General features: G+C 37.5%; 1 pseudogene; it reads right to left on the bottom strand.

Moving 5' to 3' along the window:
- Window positions 1-8638: 8638 nt before the first annotated feature.
- LOC145054058 (uncharacterized protein At4g06744 pseudogene) lies at window positions 8639-10300 on the bottom strand (annotated as a pseudogene).
- Between the last annotated feature and the right edge of the window lie 591 nt (window positions 10301-10891).

The raw sequence follows: 10891 nt of genomic DNA, 5'->3' as shown, positions 1-10891 counted from the left end.
TCTTCGGTAGTACGGGCCCAATACTACCGACCACACCGCATCAGCATTCATCCCAAGTCTTCCTCCCCAAACCCCGGATAGTGAGTACTCTACTTCGGTTATGCACTATCTACTCGCACACTAGCAAAGCATCTCATACCGGCAAACTTCCCTAGACTAAGGCATCATAAATCAGGCCATTCTAGTCCTATCATGAATACCTAGTCTTCTAGCATGCATAACAATTCATATCATATAATATTGTAAGGTATTTTGGGGATCTTTACCGTTCGGGCGCTGACTGATCGTACACACTGCTTCTTTCTTGTTCACCACAAAATCATTCATAAAAGTTTATGCCTTTATTTGTAAAAGTTTTCCTCAAATCCTCGGTTTGAGTTCAGTTACGCCCGAAGGTGCACCCGAATCCCTCAAACCAAGGCTCTGATACCAATTGTAACAACGCAAATTTTTCAAACAAATTTTTCATTTTAAAAATAAAGTATTTTCATTCAAAACAAGACATAAATAATTTAAGTGTCATATAAAATACAAATTGTATAAATCCCAAGATCATAAAAGCATCCTTCAGTGTGTATCGATCACGCCGGCGCCTTCCCACGGTTCTCGCTAGTACCTGAAGCACATACATAACAACTGTAAGCATAAATGCTTAGTGAGTTCCCCAATATACAACTTACGCACATACGCCTTTCCAGGCCCTAACCTTCCGGTCATCAACACAACGCCTTCCGGCCCATGACATAATCGCCTTCCGGCCCAAAACATACATAGCACATATAACAACAGCTTACCACATATAACATACATATCACATATCATATCCGACCTTCCGGTCACACAGTCAAACCCTTCCGGGTACAGTATAGTGAGAAGACTCACCTCGCGAATGCTGAAAGCTAGCAAATCCTGAAATCACTCGTGCACAATCCGACGAGCTACAACCTCCCTATAACATCACATATCTCATTAACACTTATATCTTCTAAGTGTGACTATCCCTAAGAAGTCAGACTTAGGTCAACTCTGGTCAACGGTCAACGGTCAACTCGACCGGACTCGGCGAGTACCATGGCGACTCGGCGAGTCTAGACGTCCTCCAACTCTCTGGGATTCCCTATCTACTCGTCGAGTATCCTCCTTGACCCGACGAGTTACTCCTGGAAGAATCGCGGGGCCACCCCGACTCAACTCGCCGAGTCTGAAGAACAACTCGACGAGTCCCAGTTAATCTTCAAGCTACTCGCCGAGTCTGCTCATCGAACTCGGTGAGTCCATGCCATGCAACCGCTCAAACTGCATCCTAAGGTCAGAACTGCTTCGACCATTCCAAGGTCTGGCCTTCCTAGGATGATCCACCACGTGAAGCCCTCATTTCAGTGCTCATGATACACCATGTGATTCATAATTTACATTTTGACCTAAGGCATAAGGATTCCAATCCAAAACCTTCATCAATTCCCGAAATGCATAGACATGGGACATTCTGGACCTCCAAGGGTCTCAATACAGGGTTACACTCGTTTAGGGGACTAGGGTAACAGTCAATCTAATCACACAAGGGTTCCATAAACCCTAAATCCATAAATACATCAATATAGCAGAGCATACACGAATTCTTACCTGGATGATGTATTCTCTGAGTCCCCAATCCTCAGAATGTGACCCCCTTGCTGCTCCTTTAGCCAATCTCTTCTCTTCCTTGCAGAATCACTCTTCTATAATCAACAATGGCCTATGATCCTTGCTCCAGATGCACCCAATCGATTTAGGGTTTCTCTCAGAAGGCTAAAATGAATAATGACGGCCAATAAGTCTCCTTTATACGTCCCAAACCTGAACGGTTAGGGTTTTCGCTAAACAGCGTAGACTCGCCGAGTCCAGTCGCGAACCCGCGACCAAGTCTGCGATCCTACTCGGCGAGTCTAGGCTCAACTCGCCGAGTCCCCTCTTAAATCACCCCAAAAACATAATTTAATAATACCTGAAATTTCGGGCTGTTACACAAAGCGCACACACACACACACACACACACACATATATATATATATATATATATATATATATATATATATATTCCTCTAGTCCAAAAATCTATTGCAACAAGCCCAAACTCCAGGCCCAACACTCAAGGCCCAAAATGAGACTTAGCCCAAAAGTCCATAGTGAGGTTACGCGGGGCATACCTCCCTTGGTACGCTCAGCATACTCACGAATCCAGATTGGCCATTGGGGACACTAGGGCAGTACACGGGGCGTACATGAATTACGCTCAGCGTACTCCCCAGATTCACTCTTTCGACTCATTTGGTCTTAATCAGTTAAGAAATTAACTCAAATCCCAGATCTGGACATTCTAATGGCTCTTACACCATAAAGTCGGTGACTTTAAGCCTTTGCATGGCTGATAAAGTCCCAAACCCAAATACACTCACTCTTTACTCCCAAAAATGCTCATATCTCATGCATGGAGAGATCTTGACAACCAAGATCTCATTTTTATGACTCTAAACAACTAAAAGCATATATGAGGACAAATATTATACTCTGGAGTTGATCAAACTCATAAAGTTCATAGCTTGGGACATAAAACCCAAAAAATGGACTCAAAACAAGAACTAGCACAACAATGAGCAAGTTTTGAAGTTGATACCTCTGGAAGATGCACCAACAAGTGTTTAACTTAGATCCAAAAGCTAGATGCCTAAGCTATTCTCTTTCAAGGCTCCTTCTTCTTCCAAGGACAAATATAACAAGTCATCACCCCACTAGATCCACATAAGAAAGCCACCAAGATTCAAACTTTATGCTTCTGGAGCTAGATCAATATGATTAGGGCTTGGATCCATAAGCTCCAAGCCAAGCAATGCTTCCTCAAGGAACTCCTTCTTCTACAATAAGCACCAAAAACTTCACTAAATCACCAAAAAGCTCAAGAATCACTCCAATGGAGGCTTAGGGTCGATTTCTAGGGTTTAGAGAGATGGAGGCTGTAGATATTAGGGTTAGGTTATGAGATAAGGAGCTTAAATAGGGTCCAAAACCCTAAAATAGGGTTCAGGTCTGATTGGCGTATGCCCAACGTACATATGGTACGCCCAGCGTACTCCGAAGAACACTCGCGACCATCATGGTCAGTACGCCCATCGTACTCCAAAGTACGCCCAATGTTGCCTTCTTCACTAGTACGCTCCACGTACGCTTTATGTACGCCCAAAGTACTCGGCTAACCCTGAAACCACGAAACTTCCTAAGGCCATATCTTCTTCGTTATAAATCCGTTTCTGATGATCCTTATATCCACGAAAAAGTAAAGAGAAGCCCCACACTTCTATCAAATTTATTCCTCTTGAAGCCTACTCGAACATAGATCCAAATTCATGAAAAGCCTGCACCAACGCCTTTAACAATACATTTGGGCTCTAAAGCACAAACCGAACTCTTTTATCACACAACCTACCTTACCCACATCCCAAAAAGGCCTAAACCTTTCTCCTTTAAAGCCTCAAAACCTTCTCATACTCGAATTAAGGCCCACGAGCCTTAAATCACAAAACAATCCGGAATAGGATGTTACACCACATCGCACGTTTACCACAAAATCTATCAATAATGGTTAACCAAGCCTTCACCCGACCCATATTATCACCCACCGACACTCCAAGATGGATAAAAGGAAGGATATCCGCCCAACACCCCACAGATCTAGCCACATCCGTAAACATCGAATAGGGAACCCCTACCCCAATCAATTTACTTTTAAGCATATTGATTTTGAGATTCGAAGCCAGAAAGAAACATCGAAAAATTCAAATAAGCTAGGAAGCATTATCAAGACTCCAAGGGGAAAGCACAATAACATCATCCGTATAAAGGAGATGCGAAATCTCTACGTCACCAATAGAGATGCCTCTAAAAACATCCGTCATCCGAACCCTTTTAGCTACCATAAATTACGTACAAATATATTCTGTAGGTAAATTTCCATCAAATTTCCAACAAAAATGCGACAAAATGGAAATCCAACAAAATTCAGACAAAATACCTATGAAATTAGAAACCAGGAGAAGTCCGTTGGAAAATCGTTGGTAATTTCCAACAGAATTGCTACAGAATATTAATTAAAATTAAAAAAACAATTTTGTAGGAATATCGTAGGAAACTAAAAGCGGAAAACTGAAAATGTTTCCCTCCTTTTCTTTTTGCCTCTCTCTCTCTCTCTCTCTCTCTCTCTCTCTCTCTCCCCGCCTTTTTTTTTTTGCCTTTCCCCTATTCTTTTTTTATAAATATTATTGTTACTACTATTATTTTATATTATTATTATCATTATTAGATTTTTTATTTTATATTATTATTAAAAAATATAATAATTATTATTAATATTAATATTATTATTATTAATTTTATTTTTATTATTATTTTTATTATTTTCTTATTATATTAATTATAATTAATTTTTTTATTATAATTATACTTTTCGTTATTAATATTAGGTTTATTACAATTATATTATATTTATTTTTATTATTATTGTGATTGTATATCTATATGTATGTGTATTTGTATATATGGGTATATATATATATATATATATATATATATATATATATATATATATGTTTGTATGTGTAGTGGTAAGTGTACACGTATGTGTATAAGGTTGACGATATGTAGGGGTTTACGGTTTAGTGTTTAAGGTTTTAGAATTTAGGTGCATGCGTATGTATATGAATATACTTGTGTATGTGTATCTTTATGTAAGTATATGTGTATTGTGTATATATGTATGTATTTACATGTAAGTATAAGGATTAGGGTTTTGTATGCTTGTGTTTGTGTGTGCATATGAGTATAAGGATTAATAACAATAAAGTTAAATGTTAATTTAACTTTATGAAAGGTTATCATAGAAAACTCTAAAGAATCACAACAGACATCGAATGAACCAACTCAATCCAAAGATGTTTGAACATTAGCACACCGTGTTTCAAGTAGTGGTTACATACTTTTTACTCAACCATTAATCACACATACTTTTTTATCATGTTGTTATTATATATTAAACTAATTTGTTGTATTTTACATCAACTAAATGTATTGGATTTCAATATGGCACTTTGGTTGATATATACATATATATCAGATTGCAGAGTTTTGGATGTTAGTCTCTTAAATCGTGTGCTTTAACTATTGAAGATTCTCTAGACACAATGAATGGTATTTATAGGTACATATGTGTATGTGATTATATTGAAAAGTTCTTAATCATTGGATTATTCTTATTAATTTAACATATAGTGGTGAGATGGTATCAGGTTTATTTGTCTCAAATTAAATTTTGTTTACCCATTTGTTATAATTCTGACAATTTAAGTGGTTAACTAGTGTAACATCCCAAAAATACACCCCAAATTTTTTTGTTTTAATATTACTAAAAACCACAACATCAAATGTTATATAATAAAACCATGAATCGTATGTCCCAAAATGCCAAAGTAAATGTATCAAATCAAAACTGAAGTCAATATCATATCAAAATATCTGAACAAAACTCCCAGGATAAAACTGTAACTGTGGTGTGTGCAATGCCATCATCCCGAGCTCTTCTCCTTGCTAGCAGAAGTACCTGAAACAAAAACTGAAACTGTAAGCACAAAGCTTAGTGAGCTCCCCTAAACTACCACATATCATACAATAACATATAAAGCACTACTGGGCCTTGCCCACTGCATCAGACCGAAATCCGGAAACTGCATCGGACCGAAGTCCGAAAACTACATCGGACCGAAGTCCAAAAACTAACTAGGGCCTTGCCCTCTGCATCGGACCGAAGTCCGGAAACTGCATCAGACCGAAGTCCGGAACTAACCAGGGCCTTGTCCACTGCATCAGACTGAAGTCCGGAAACTGCATCAGACCGAAGTTCGGAACTAACTAGGGCCTTGCCCTCTGTATCGGACCGAAGTCTGGAAACTATATCGGACCGAAATCCAGAAACTCCATCGGACCGAAGTCCATAAACTGACTGAACATAACATATCATAATCATATCTACTAACATAACACATAAACTACATACTGCATCGGACTGAAGTCCGGAACACATAACACAAAGATATGCTTGAATCATAAAGACATCAAGCACACTGAACTACTGCATCAGACCGAAGTTCGGTACTACTGCTAAATAAACGGGCCGGCATTATGGTCGTAGACCCATTCTTACTGGAAGGAAAACTCACCTCGTAATGCTGGCTGTTGAGATGCTAAATCTGAAACTGGCTGACTGCTACTCCGGAACTCCTCGGCTACAATCCTATAAATACTAAATCAGATACTGATAACTGTTCTCAGGGTAAAATGACTATTTTACCCCTGGTCAAAGTCAACTTCCTAGTCAAAGTCAACTTTCAGTTGAACGGACTCGCCGAGTTGGGCCGCCAACTCGCAAAGTCCCTAACACCTTTTCTAATCCTCTACTCGCTTCAACTCGTCGAGTTTGGCAACAACTCGATGAGTTCTTCTTCTATACTAACGTCCAATCTAACTTCATCCGACTCACCGAATTGTATGAACAACTCGTCGAGTTCTCCTTCATCATATGAACACGTTCAGTCTTTGACTCGCCGAGTTGTATGGACAACTCGTCGAGTCTGTTCTTGAGACAAAAAGATTGCGTTGGACTTGCCGAATCCAGAATATGGACTCGCCGAGTCTCCTGCATGCCATTACTACAAAGTTGATTCTAGTTAACTTCAGTGCATCCAATTCATAGATCTGGGCTTCTAGGGTTGGTTTTGCACGTAAAGTTTCCAACTTTACGTGCATGCACACGAGAATAGGGCTAACACACAAAAATCATCCAACACTAAGCACTTAGGGTTTGGAACAAGGCTATATTTGCATAAAGGTAGCTACATAGAGTTCCTAGAGCTCAATAACATCCAGATCTATGGTCTCCATCCTAAGGAGAGCTCAAATCTCGAGTTTAAATCATATAAAGCTCCAAAAGAGACATAAACAAGCATAAAAGAGGGTTTAATGGAAGAATAAACAAGGTAATAACTTTATTACCAGAATATGAAGCAGATGGAAGCTAGTTCTTGGATCTCCTTTCGCTTCTATTGATCTTCTTTGCTTCCTTCTCTTTTACAACTCCGAAGCTATCACAAAACACTCAAGCTCAACAATGGGGACTAGGATTTTACATAGAAATGCTCTAAAGGTGCTGGAGGCTGGGGTGGGAGGCTATAATGACGTTTAAATAGGGTACAACCCTAGGATTTAGGGTTTCATCCAGACAAGCGGACTTGTCGAGTCTGGAATATGGACGCGTCGAGTAGCTAACTAAAAACGCGTGCAAATCCCGTCTCTACTTGATGAGTCCGGCTACTGACTCGTTGAGTTCCTCTTAAGGAAGGAAAATAGTATATTTAAATCACATACCAGAAATGGGGCGTTACAACTAGGTTGTTTGCTAGAATGATATACTGACATGTCAGTTTTTTATGATGTACTATGTTGACATTGCATGATGATGATACATTTTTTGTGACATCAGATTATATGCATCAAATATATATATATATATATATATATATATATATATATATATATATATATCCCTATTCTAATAAATGAATAAGTTTATACAAGTGTCATAATATTAGAAATCATCATTAATGTTGTATGCCACCTATCATGCCACATGTCAACCTATTAATTCTCTATTTCAAATTTTAAATTTCTCATTCTAATTACATTATATTAAATTAATAATTGATTTTTTATTTTAAATTGTAAATGTTAAATTTCACACTATAATTACATTAAATTAACAACATTAGAACAAAAAGTAAAATAAAACTGATATATATATATATATATATATATATATATATATATATATATATATATATATATATATATATAAGTTGATATAATTTCATGTGTTTATTTTAATCAACGATTATAATTTTATATAACTAAAAAATATCTCTTAATTAATAATTTAATTAAAAATACTTTATTTGAAATAACTGATTATTCACTTTAGCATCCCGTTCCCGAGTTCAACTTAAGGAGAGAAAGGAAAGGAAATTGATAGAAATAAGAAGAAAATAAAAAAAATTGACAATTCTGAGTTTCATTAAAGGAGGGAAGTGGAAGGAATTGGAGAGAAATGAGATGATCATTTTTCGTCCTAACTTTCCTTTCGATTTAGGAGGATTTGGAAAGAAATAACAAAATGATTCATTTTCCTTCCACTTCTCTCCAACTTAGGAACACAAAAAAATTATTTTACTTTTATTTCTCTTCTTTTCTTTCATAATTTTCTTTTCTCTTCTCTTATTTTCTTTTGTTAAACTCGGTAACAAGACCGTAAGTTTTTATTATTGAAGTTTAATTAATTTTTTAATGGTTGTTCTCTCGGGTTATATATATATATATATATATATATATATATATATATATATATATATATATATATATATATATATATATATATATATATAATGACTTTTGGTGATAATTATTCAAAAATGTAACTTTTTTTTTTTCAATTTCGTATTAAGATAATTATTTTTTGAGAATTTGATTTTGCAAACCACTAATTAATTAGCAAAATTTCCCAGACTTTGAGCATTGCCAATTATTTGTATTTATGAAAAAAGAAATAACAATATTCGGCTACTTTCACGAATTTACATCTAATTATACACATAAGATTGATTAATGTGGCGAAAGAGCACCATAACTTCGCACTAGAGGAGCCGGTGCGGGTGACGGAGTAGCCCATTGAACGTTGGAGGGCTCCAACTGATTACTAGAATACCCTTTGGAGCAAGGTATATATGTGAGAAATTTTTTATCGGTGCAAGAAGGTTGAAGATTCGAGAAGAAATTATCACAATCGGCTTTCGATCTTTGATTCGGGAGATACGAAATGCAGTTCATCTTCACATCAAGAATTCCTTTCTTGATCAGTTCCCGGCACTTTGGCCCAACCTGACTGATATAATTATACGATACAGTGAAATTCAATAGATTCGGCAGGCTGCACACCGACTCCGGCACAATCCGGTAGAACTTATTGTGGGCCAAGTTCAGAAGCTCCATTTTCTCCAAGCACTGAAGCGAGTGTGGGATTAGACCCGTTAGATCGTTGAATCCAACATCGAACACCGTGGATTTCCTCAAAAGTCCGATCTCATACGGCAAACAACCGGTTAACTGGTTGTTCAAGAAAAGAACCTCGAGTAGGGTGTTGGAAGCTCGACCAATACTCCGAGGGATTCCACCGACGAATTTGTTGTTAGCTAGGCTTAAATAAAGCGCTGTGGTCGACCAAAGGTTTCCGGGGAGTGTTTGCTTGAAATTGTTGTTGTTGATGAAGAGCAAGTCGAGGCCGAGAAGGAAGACTTGTGGAGGAACAACGCCAAAAAAGGTGTTGAACCTGAGGTCGAGGAATACTAACTTCTTGGCTTGGAGGACTTGGTAGGGGAAGTTGCCGGATAATTTGTTGTTACTGAGGTCAAGTTCGTATAAGTAGCGGAGTGTGCCGATATCTTCGGGGATGGGGCCGATGAAGTTATTGGAATTTGCATGGAAAAATGCGAGATCTTTCAAACCGCTTAGGAATTCAGTGAGGGTTAGATTTGGTCCATACAAATTCCTGTTATTGAAGTTGACACCGGAGATGGTCTTTAGGTTAACATCTGGTACGATGTCGCAAATGAACCCTTTGTAATCACCGCAAATATTGTTTCCCTCCCATGTTTTCGTAATGCCTGTGGGATCAATTGTTACTTTCTTTTTGAAGGCTTGGATTACGTCATAGTATCGTCGTAGTAGCACGCTCTCGAAACCACCGAAAGCACCTGCTGGTGATGGCCCATGTGGTGGTTTTGGTGATGGTGGATGTGTTGATGTTGGCGATGGTTGTGGAATTGGTGATGGTGGAGGTGGTGTTGGTGGACATGGAGGGGGAGGTGGAGGTGGAGGAAGACATTCTTGATATTCCGGCCGTGGCCATGGAGACGCAGCACCACCAGTACCTATGATTATCTCAAGTGTTTCTCTAGGAGTAACAGCTTCGCCATTAATAGCAAAGAGATGAGTGATGCAAATCAAGAGTAGAATTGCATGAAGGCCGCCCATCTCTGATCCGAAGAAGTTGATCAGTGGAATCAAAAAGGATAACGAATCTTGATTAAATAATAGAGTCACGGGCATCATATTGATGTAAATTAAACTTGTCTATTTCCTCATTTGTTTCCCGAAATGTATAGTTTACTAAAAATGCCAATTCGCCAGCCATAAAGTATTGGTTCCGCCAATAACCTAGCAAACAAACAACACTTACAATTTAATTTGAAAGTTCACGAATGCAGGTAACATTTGACTTTAAGAGTTGAATTATTTCTTCATTGTTGATTAATTCTTTTCTAAGTTGATGGTGACTCTAAGGACCAATTTTTTAAAAATCAGTTTGAACCGGCCGGTCGAACCAGTTGGACCGGGAATCAGGAAAGATAGCGGTTCAATTATCATCGGTTTTATATCTATTTCTGAACCGGATCGAACCGGCTGGTTTCTATGAAAATCCGGTTGAACCGGTTCAAATAAACTGGTTGAACCGGTTAAATTTAATAAAAACACATGGAATTGAAACATTTTGCATAATAAACTTTGATAGTTTTTTCATATTTATTAAAAAATTTCTGAATAAAAACACATGATAAATGTTATTAAACCTTTTGATGCGTTTATATTTATATAGGACTTTATTTCATTTTTAATGCACGTGGATTGACGTAAAACTTATGATTTTGAGTTATTTTAATGTATTTAGACTGATCTATAACTTGTTTTTATGTGTATTTTAATG

Source organism: Lactuca serriola, chromosome 5 (assembly GCF_051521515.1).
Source record: "Lactuca serriola cultivar US96UC23 chromosome 5, Lser_US96UC23_V15, whole genome shotgun sequence".
Classification (NCBI taxonomy): domain Eukaryota; kingdom Viridiplantae; phylum Streptophyta; class Magnoliopsida; order Asterales; family Asteraceae; genus Lactuca; species Lactuca serriola.
This window is presented reverse-complemented; position numbering and strand designations above follow the sequence as displayed.